General features: G+C 42.0%; 1 pseudogene; it reads left to right on the top strand.

The window, feature by feature from the left end:
* The first annotated feature begins 9,038 nt into the window (after positions 1-9,038).
* On the top strand, positions 9,039-9,970 carry LOC143646133 (aldo-keto reductase family 1 member B10 pseudogene; annotated as a pseudogene).
* Positions 9,971-11,400: the final 1,430 nt, after the last annotated feature.

Below are 11,400 nucleotides of genomic sequence, written 5' to 3'. Positions count from 1 at the left end.
CCCCGGGATCGCTTCCCAGCGGTGGGGACTGGCCTCCCAGCTCCCGCCCCCGGCTCGCCGCGCGGAGTGACGCGCCAGGCCGCCAATCAGCGGCCCCCACGGGCGGGGCGGGGCGGGGCAGGGCTCCGCGCGCCGTCGGGGCTGCGTGGAGGGCTCGGCTGGGGCGCGGAAGCTGCTCGCGACACTAGGGCGGGGGTCCCGGGGCTGCCGCGCGGAACGTCCTGGGAATTCCCTATCTGGACGGGTGTCCCCCCACCATCCTGGCACTTCCCATTCAATGGGGACCAAAGAAGCCTGGAGGGTGGGATGACGTGGGGTGGGGGGGCTTTTACGTCTCCGCGAGAGGATTACAGAAAGATCCTGGTCCCTAACCTGTGCCTTGCAGCCGCGGTAGGTCACGGGAGGGAGCGAGGGACTGGGATACAAATGTAGCTGTCGACCCACGGCCTCTTCCACGAGACTGGGCAGATTTTCCCGTCTTTACTTCCTCCTGAGTCAGCAGAAGGACGTTCTTACTTAGAACTCACGGTTTACTTTGGGGGCGAGAATTTTGCGCATCATTGATGTAACCAAGTCCCTGATAAAATGGTTTATTCAACGGGGGAAAAAAAATACGAGAGTAGCTAACAGTAAAAACAGCCCAACAAAAAACTGCGCTCAGAACAAGGTTCTTTTGCCGTTATTTGCCTAGTCAGATGGACCCTTTATTTCAGAAGAAAAAGGAAGAAAGTGAAAATCCTGGTGAACGCTTCCTCTTTGGCCAACACATACGATACCAGAGAGAGACTTACGTTTGAAAATGGTTTGGCGCTTTTTGGAATGGAAATTCCATAGCTTGAGAAAGATGTGGAAACACCCTGGGATTTTACACAGCCTCAGTGTCGTTTGGGCAATATTTGCAGGTAATTGAGTCGCTTTCCACCCTTTTCTGAGTCTCAGAACAAAGAACTAGGGGTTACCCTGACTTTAGGGACGCCAGTAAAATTCTGTATCTGAGGCAAAGGCAGTTAGAGTGTCAGGCAGGCAATGAGGGAGAGCTGACATCAGGCTCGGCACTTTGTGCTGGGGAAGCCAGGAACACAAGTTCAGCAGTCATCTCCCAGCCTTCCCTAGTCCCTTCTTGAGATTTTCAGTCTGTGTCCATTCCACATGCCAGGGGAGATGTTAGGTCTAATGAATAGGCAGGAAAACAGATCTTAAACCCAGAAATGGGAATAAGCAGTCCCAGATGCTTCTCAGGGCAGGAATTCTCAGTGGCAGGGCCCCTGGCCCCTCCCTGCAACTCCCAGTGGAAAACTACCCAACCCTCAAATAGCATGGATTTGTCTTTCCTCTCCAACAAGAAGTGGGGCATGCAGAGCTGCCATCCACCAACCCTGACCCCAGCAGTTGGACTCCTTGGGAGGGGCCCAGTGGGGTCTCCACCCCTGCTCCTTTGAATCCTTTTGCTGTGTCCGTAATAAGACGATTCTTTGCTGAAAGATTTATGTTGTGCCTGAGCCTGTATTCCTGTGACTCACTGTGTAGTAACTGACTGCACACTTCGATAAAGTCTCTTACATGTGTTATTTTATTTAATCCTCAGTTGCCCGTGAAGTAGGTACTATTATTATCAACAGGCTACCGGTGAAGAATGTTCTAAGGCAGAGTTTGTACCCAGGCCCATCTCTAAACCACCCCAGCATCCTACAACCCATAGTTCACAAAAGATAATAAATATGTTACCAAACTCTGCTGCATGTTTAGAAAAAAATCCCTTTTATTCAAGTTAGATTTAATGTCAAGGGGAGTTTTCTACACCCATAAACCATGACTTGCATGTATAGGACCATATACAAAATGAGTTAAAATTGTCGCACCCAATTAAACCTGGACAAGGTTATGGGCAGTGATGGGTACAAATTGTCCATGCTAAAAACTGAAAATACTCATGGTCTAATAAAATAAAATTTACTTAGTTCCTTTAACCGCAAAACAAATTAGCCAGTTCTCCTCCCCTTCTTCCCCAAGATAATATTTATGAACACAGCTGTTTGTACTTGGCTTAAAGTCCTTTCAATTCATTTGCATGTTCATTATTACTGGAAAAGTTGAGTGAAAGGCCTCCAAGTTTGATATTTACAGACCCAGACCTTGGAGCCAGAGTGCCTGGCTTGGCTGCGTAACAGCCATTTGGGTTTGCATGAATTATTTAACATTTTTGTACCTCAGTTTCCTCATCTGTAAAAGGGAGCTCTTAATAGAACCTACCACATGGAACGTAAATGTCTAAAAAATGCAAAGCCTTTAGAATAATGCCTGATGCATAACAAACATATAACTGTCGATCAAATAAAAGATGTGACTACACATAGATTTCTGATTGGCTTTCTGGTCTACCCTGTGTGATTTTTTTTTTTTCTTTACTACATGCTTTAACAGCTATAGACTTTTTGATTTTTTATATTTATGTTGTGAGTGCTTCGAGGGCAAGTACTCTGACCCAGAATCCCTAGTGTTCTAGCTCAGAGCTTGAGTAATTGTGAATGAGGGAATTGAGACTGTGGTAAGGCCATTTAATGAGCTTACTCAGCAAAGACCCTTGTAACAACCATCTCTGCTGAAACATTGATGCAAATCATTACATTTTCCAAACAATTGAATTTTAAACAAAGAAAACAAAAACAAACTCAATGCCTCACATTGTGTCTAGAAACCCCCTGATTGTGATGTTTAAGAGCTCAGATTGAGTGGGCAGAATGTGGAGGCACATGCATGATAGGGCCCAAATCGAAAGAAAGGAATAAAAAAACTGGTCAGTAACTTCTAGCAAAGATTTTCTTCGAGTTTTCTTGCCTATTTGAGTCCTGCAAATGGAATATGAGCATCCATTGAAGACACTACAAAATGCATTTTCCATTGCTATGCCCAACCCTTCATCTTACTCAGGGGTTACTCATTCATATTCAAGTCAGTCTCAGGCTAAGACAGATTGACAGTTGCTATGAGAACCGTGAACCTGTTAAACCTTTGTCTGGGTCATAGAATTGCAGTCTTCATTTATATTAAGAGAATTTCCTGCCTGAATTGACCTACAATTACGTATCATCCTCTGATAGGGAGGTTGCAAAGGGAGACACTGAGTCAGTTACTTCAATGCCTGTACCAAAAATGGCACATGGAAGGCACTTATTAGTATTCATTGCTTGAAAACATGAGTGAATGAGTGAGCAAAGTCAACGACTGGACTTCTTACTAAAAGTCAGCTGGAAATTTTCCAGCCTATATTCACATCCAATTGTCCTTATGCAGATCCATAGTCTTTTAAAACTTTATGTTGAGGGGGTGCAAGGGTAGTTCAGTGATAGAATTCTCACCTGCCATGTGGGAGACCCAGATTCAATTCCCAGGCCATGCGCTTCCCCAAAAAACAAACAAAAAGACAAATAAGCAAAAATTCAACAAATGGTGCTGCAATAATGGAATACTCTCATGGGAAAAGAATGAAATGTAACCCTGGCATATACATACAAAAATAAATAAATAAATAAATAAAATGAAATAAAACTTTATGCTGGTAGATGAACCTTGAGCACATAATACTGAGTGAAATATGTCAGACACTAAAGGACATATACTATATGGGAATCTCAGGGGTTACCCTGTAAAATATAGCAGACCTGGAGGTACACAGAAGTAGAGACAAGGGAAAGGCTACCCAATGAAGTTGAACTTAAAGAATCAAGGAAACTGATGGTAACTAATTAGTGGAGTTAGAGTAACATCACATATTGAGGTTGAATATGATTGAAAGGAGATGTTTAGTACCATGTATCCCACTGCTTAAATCTACAATTATAAATAAATTCTTGCATGGACTATTTCAGTGGTTTGATAGTGGACAGAGAATCAATAGTAGAGGGGTATAGGGGGAAAACTAAAAACGTATGCTATGGTCGAAAGTTAACAGGAAAACATCAGCAGTACCACAACACTGCCAGGGGCAACTAATTGGGGGAGTGGGGGACAAGTGATAAGGGGTAGTTCTGATTTCATGTTTGGTGAGGCTGTGTTTGTCAGTTCTTTGTCTCTTTGGACGAATGAAATTTGTCTAAATTGGGAGTGCTGCTGACTGTACAAGCAAATGAGGGTACTGTAAGACATGGATTATTTATTTTGGACATTATCCATGAAGCCCAATAGATGGAGGGAGCCAAAGGGTACAATGTCTGAGAAGTAGAATGGTGAACTGTGATACATTTAGATGATGATTTGAATATACTGCTGCTACAAAATGGAAGGACATTGAGAGGTATGCAACAAACTGAATAAACCTTGGGGACAATGTGTTGTGCAAAATAAGCCAGAAACAAAAGAATAAGCTAAAGTCTCTTTCAGAAAATACTTAAAAGAAAATTGGAGCCTAGATTGTAAGCCTTTAGAGCAGCCACACTTAGTCTGAAGTTGTAAATATATTTCTAGATTCTCAGAAACTAAGCTATATGTGTATCAGCTGGTTTTTACCTGGAACTCTGAGTAACTCTGTGACACTTAAGACCCAGAAATGGAGTACTGCAGCCCTGAAAGTTAGCATAACTATATACAGTAACAGTTAAAATAACCAACAAAGAGATCAAACTCAATTAGAGATAAAAGTGAAGCCAATCTGGCTGGGACTAAGGTAAATCAGAATACAGGGGGAAAGATGATAATGTATGTACTCTAGACCTTCACCTACAGATGAGGCAAAGGGACTTATTATGTCTAGAATGTAAATTTTCTGTGATACAAAATTTAAATCAACCTGTCTGGATAGCTCATTTGAACAACCCAAACTCCTGGAGTCCAGAATGGGAATAAGACTCTGTAATTCTGTATAGTTTAATGTAATACATGGATACATCTCAGGTTATGGTGGGCTGATAATTAAAAAGCATTGGTAGAATCCCTTGAGTGTCCGAAGGAAAAAAAAAAATGAAACTATTACACTGTCCCATCTGGGAAACCCTGGTACCATCTCATCCATTGGGACTTCCAAGAAAATAGATCAAGGCATTGATTCTGAGGCTTGCCCTTATGAAACTTACTTCTGAGGGGACAAGCTGAGTCTATCTATAATGAAACTCAAGTGTTGCTTCCAGGAAACTCTTTTGCTGCTCACATGTGGCCTCTCTCTCTAAGCCCAACTCTGCAAGGAAAATCATTACCATCCTCCCTACATGGGACATGATATGCAGGGCTGAAAGTTTCCTGGCAATGTGGTGTGACTTCCGGGGAATGAATCTGGCCCTGGCACTGAGGGATTGATGACACCTTCCTGACCAAATGTGGGAAAAGAAGGGTAATAAAATAAGGCATTAGTGGCTAAGAGAGGTCAAATGGAATCAGGGGCTATTCTGGAGGCTACAACTATACAAGCTTTGGTTAGATAGTACTGATTGCCATGGTTTGATTGCCAACATCACACCTGTTAACTCTTAAGAACACGTAGGGAAAAATAAATAAATAAATAAATAATAAAAATAAAAGAAAGAATACTTAGGGCTCGAACTGAGACTCTATAAAAAGTTTCATGTATTGTTTCTTTCTTGGAACCTATAATTTCCAGAGTTTCATCAGCCAGATAAATCCTGAAACCTAGAGGGACCAATCCTCTCCAAGATTATTAACTAATTACATCCCCCTATCCTTTAGCATTGACACTAAATGTCATATTTCTCAACATGAAAAAGTCGCAACAGGCATTGCCTAAAGTTACCTATAGATTGGGAGAGGAGTTAGAAGAGAAGGAGGAGGTATAACAAAGAAAATAGGATTTAACAAATAAGATGACTGCTGAATTACTATATCAATTTTCCTTCTAGCCTCCAGTGTTTTGGAGCAGCCGGAGGGAAAACTCTGAAATAGTGAAGTGGTAACACATAATAAACCCTGTTCTGTAATTTCTTGTTGAAGTTTTCTTTGAAAATTGTTGCTTTTTCTTTTTTTTCTTTGTATATATTTATATTTCACAATAAAAAATATTGCCAAAAAAACTATGCTTCTACTGTTGTGTTTTGGTTTGCTAAAGCTGCTGGTATGCGATATACTGGAAATGGTTTGGCTTTTTCAATAGACATTTATTAGGTTGCAAATTTACAATTCTAAGGTCATGAAAATCTCCAAATTAAGGCATCAAGCGAAGATGCCTTCTTGGAGGAAAGGCAGCTGGCATCGGGGTTCCTGGATCACATGGGGAGGCACATGGCAACACCTGCTCATTCTTCTCTCCCAGCTTCTGGTTTCAAAATAGCTCTCTCAGCTCCTGTGGGTCCTTCTTCTTGCTTCTCCTGGGGCATTTTCTTTCTCAGTTTCTCTCAGCTCCTTCTCATAAAGGGCTCCAGGAAAATATTAAGACCCACCTTGAATTGGGCGTGCCACATCGCCACGGAAATAATCTAATCAAAGTTTCCACCCTAAACAATAGATCTGCCCCTAAGATCGGACTAATAAAAGAACATGGCTTTTCTAGGGTACATAACAGTTTCAAATTAGCCTACCCTAAAAAATCCAAAGGGGCAAGGCAGGATTGGGGAAGCCAACATGTGAAGCCTAAACAAGCAAGGAAGTCAGGAGAGTTCTCAAGAGAGGGCCCCACATGGCAGGAGCAGAAGCAAGCCTAAAGAATTCTGAACATGTCCAGTAGACACTAACAAAGTGTCTGTGACACCCACACTAGGGCATTTAAGCTGTCCAAGTAGGGCCCTCATGCTGCAATTTAAAATATATCCCTGGACAAAAGATTTTGTCTACCTTAAAAATAATTCGAGCCAACTAAGTTGCAACATTATTCTATTAGTCATTTACATCTTAGTGTCAACAAGCCTTGGCTCTTTCTAAGAGCACATGTTGATGAGGGGGGTGCAAGGAGAGCAAAAGAGCTGGCTAGATTGATAAAGAAGATCAACTTCCAGCCATAAAGGGGAACTGAAAGATGGGGGTGGGGGGTGGGGAGAAGAACTTAATGATTCTATGTCGGTCCGGAGGAGAACTTAGCATTTCCTTATTATTATTTTTTTTCTTAGCAAACCTGATGGCTTCCCTCTTTCCCAAATTCTTGACATCTGTCCTGACATACTGCACACTCCTGACAGGTGTGCTCACTTACCATCTCTGGCCTTTGAACTTGGTGTTTTTGCTGCCTGAGCTGTGCTTTCCCTCTCCTCTTCACCTAGCTGAGGCCCATGGCTCCATCCAGGCTCTGCAGAGCCTGCTCTGCCCAAGATGAGTTAGCACCTGGCTGCTCTGTTCCCACCTGTGCTCCTGCTCGCCCGTTTGCATCTAGTATGCTGCAAGGCCCTTGTCCGAGTCCCTGTCTCTGCACTTGACAGTGAGCTTGCAGAGGGTGGGGATAGAGAGCTCAGTCTCTCTGTGTCCTCCACAATGTCCAGTGGACACTTAACAAGTGCTTGCAGAATCTAGAAATTATTCCACTCCTCGGAGGCTTATAGTCTGCTTTCTCCTCACCATGCTCTCAGAATCTGCAAATAGATTCCTTTCCTTCCTCTACAAATGGACACCGAGTGGTCAGATGTTCTTGCCAACGAATTCGCCTTCCGTCGGACAACACTTCCTCTTTCAAGCCTGGCAAGCTTTTTAAGATTGCAGGAACAGCAGGAGTCTCACCATGTGAAATATAAAGCGAAGTGACAATTTCACTGCATAATTTGACGATAAATAAAAGGAGAGCTGCACACTCTAAAACCCTCTAGATACTTTACTGGGCTTGCAGCTCTGATTAGGCAACAAGACATAATATATATATTTTAATATTTAGTTAAAGAGGAACCAAGGAAGAACAGCCTCTGTGACTTTGTCTGTCCCCACCCCATTTTTACCAGTAAGGCCAGGAGTGGGGAAGAAAACCAGACTGCTCTGTCTCTCTGACTCATTTATTATTTTAGGGTTCCTAGGGTGGCACACTACGTTGGTTGACTGATTTTCAAACCTGAAATTTACTTCAGGGTTGACATTTAAGAGAGAGCAGCTGGTGGAGTGAACTTTGGAACCTTCTGGTTCTGGCTCCCTGCCATTAACTACTAGAACAACAAAGGGAACTCATTGTCTCTGGGCCTCAATTTCCTTAACTATAAAAGGAATAAATTATACTGGAAGATTCCTCAGACCCCATTTCATCCTTTCATCCTGATTCTAAGCTGAAAATTTCCTCAAACTTTTTGGTTGAGCAAATTGTGGTGCAGTTGAACGTGAAGTCCCATGTAGCAATTCAAACTCAGAGTCGCAAAAATGTTAATTGATATTGAAAATACTCATTACTTTTGTTTCATTCTGGGGGGAAAATACTTTTTTTTTCCCCTGTTGAGATTGTTGCTGGATAAAATTACAGATGAGATGGAGATGCTACAGCTTTTTTTTTTTTTTTTTTTTTGCATGGGCAGGCCACCAGAAATCAAACTTGGGTCTCTAGCATGGCAGGCGAGAACTCTGCCTGCTGAGCCACCATGGCCCACCCTCTCTGTGGCCTACCCACTACAGTCCTTTTGATACTATGAGAAGAGTCACCCTGATGATGGAAGGTGTATGGAGAAAGTGTAACCAAGAGATGGAGAAAATGCCCTAGTACATTGCTTGAGCTCCTAGATTCAACCATACCCGAAATAGTTATACTCTTGTTCTTTGAAGTTACAGGAGACAAATAGCTCCCTTTACTTTTTTTAAAAAACTTTATCTATTTAAGATAGGTTTCCCATATGACATCCAGGGGTAAAAATCTCCCTGGCAACATGGGACATGACTCCCAGTTGATGAGCCTGGCCCTGACACGGAGGGATCGACAATACCTTCCTGACCAAAAGAGGGAAAAAAAATAACAAAATAAGGTATTAGTGGCTAAGAGTGTTCAAATAGAGTCAAGAAGTGATTCTAGAGGTTACTCTTCTGCTAGCTTCAAGTAGATATTGCTAATTACTACAGTTTGCCAAGCCCCAACCAAAACCATTCCTGCGAACCCTAAAGAACACCTAGAGCTCCCAGAACTGTTTCTGCATCAGCCCTGGCCACCTTCGTGGAACTCAGTACCAAAGCCAAGATGCCCGTTGTGGGACTTGGCACCTGGAAGTCTCCTCCAGGCAAATTCAAAGAAGCTGTGAAGACAGCAATTGACGTAGGATATTGCCACATCGACTGTGCCTATGTCTACCTTAATGAGGATGAAGTTGGCGAAGCCATCCAAGAGAAGGTTGTTAAGCGGGAAGATCTCTTCATTGTTAGCAAGTTATGGTGCACCTTCTTTGAGAGACCCCTTGTGAGGGAAGCCTTCCAGAAGACCCTCAAGGATCTGAAACTGGACTATCTGGACCTCTATCTTATTCACTTTCCACAGGGATTACAGCCTGGGAAGGACTGGTTCCCTAAAGATGATAAAGGCAATATTCTTCCCGGTAAAACAACATTCTTGGATGCCTGGGAGGTAATAGAAGAGCTGGTCGATGAAGGGCTAGTGAAAGCCATTGGGATCTCCAACTTCAACCACTTTCAGATTGAAAGACTTCTGAACAAACCTGGACTGAAACATAAACCAGTGGCTAACCAGATCAAGTGTCACCCATACCTCACACAGGAGAAACTGATCCAGTACTGCCACTCCAAGGGCATTGTAGTCACTGCCTACAGCCCCCTGGGTTCTCCAGATAGACCTTGAGCCAAGCCAGGGGAACCTTCACTGCTGGAGGATCCCAAGATTAAGGAGATTGCTGCAAAGCACAGAAAAACCACAGCCCAGGTTTTGATCCAATTCCATATCCAGAGGAATGTGGTTGTGATCCCCAAGTCTGTGACACCTCAACGCATTGCTGAGAACTTTCAGGTCTTCGACTTTAAATTGAGTGATAATGAGATGACAACTATACTCAGCTTCAACAGAAACTGGAGGGCCTGTGCCATAGACCAGGTCTCTCATTTGGAGGATTATCCATTCAAAGAAGAATATTGAAGCTGAATCTCCTGATGAGCTTATCCAATGGATTCTTTTCTTTCTTCACTACAGTGATGTGCACTTCCCTCTACCTGCAACCAATTTTAATCAGGCTTTTCAGAAATCATACTTCATGTGGCCCTGTTGTATGCCAAAATCTAGTGTTTAATCAGAACCAGTATATTCAATTAAGAGCATCTCATCATTGGGATAATAGACTTAGAAAAACAAACAGAAGTTTCTTTTACTTGTTTGATCATATATTAATATTGTGAACTCTGCTACCACTGAGAATATAAAGGTAAAAAAGACTAAATAGTAACTGCATTTATTGAGACTTTAGCATGCTGCTAACACCATGAAGTGCTTTTTATATGTGTTAACTGTGCTGGTTTAAAACTATTACATACCCCAGAAAAGCCATGCTCCTTTAATCCAGTCTTTTGGGGCAGACCTATTGTTGGGTGGGACCTTTAGATTTGGTGGTTTCCATGGATTTGTGACCCACCCAATTGTGGGTGGTACCTTTCCATTAGGTTGTTTTCATAGCAAGGTGGGCCTTAATTCATTTACTTGAGTCCTTACAAGAGTGGACAAGAGAGCAGAGAGATGAAACTAAGACACAGATGTTTGGAAATGCTAAACTAAGAGATGAAAGCTAAGTAAAGAAACACAGATGCTTAGAGTGAAAGCCACTGGTAACTGGGGCTGAGAGAGGTATTTAAGACCAGAAGCTAGGAGAGAAGTTCAGCAGATGTCACCATGTGCTTTTCCATGTGATAGAGAACCCCCCGACAAGATCAGCCTTTCTTAAGTGATTGTATCCTCTTTTTGATTCCTTAATTTGGATATATTCATGTTCTTAGAACTGTAAACTTGTAACTTAATAAATCTCCTTTATAAAAGCCAAAAAAAAAAAAAAAAGAACACCTAGAGCTTTATCTGAGATTCTACAAAAGTTTCACACAGTAAGATTACTTTCAGAAACCTACAACCTCCGGATAGGTTCCTAGGCAAGATAAATCCTAAAACCCAGAGGGGCTAGCCTCTCTAGCACATCAACTAGTTCTATCCCCCTTTCCATATTATCAACAGCCCTTTCCAACATGAAAGAATTAAAAATGGACAAAGCCCAAATGCCCTTAAATATAGGGAGAAGGAGAATTTATAATAGAAAAGATAGGATTTAACAACTGAGTATAACTGCTGAATTATTATATTGATATTTCTTTTCATCTCCAGTGTCTTGGAGCAGATTGAAGAGAAATCTGAAATTGTGGTACTGCAATCCATACAAACTCTGAAATTTGTTCTACGACTACTTGTTACAATGTACTTTGAAATTTATTACTTTTTTGTATGTTATACTTCACAATAAAAAGTGTTTAAAAAAAAGAAGTTTCCCATCAGTTGCAACAGAAATTAATACAAATATAATGTGTGCTGCC

Source organism: Tamandua tetradactyla, chromosome 9, assembly GCF_023851605.1.
Source record: "Tamandua tetradactyla isolate mTamTet1 chromosome 9, mTamTet1.pri, whole genome shotgun sequence".
NCBI lineage: Eukaryota > Metazoa > Chordata > Mammalia > Pilosa > Myrmecophagidae > Tamandua > Tamandua tetradactyla.
This window is presented reverse-complemented; position numbering and strand designations above follow the sequence as displayed.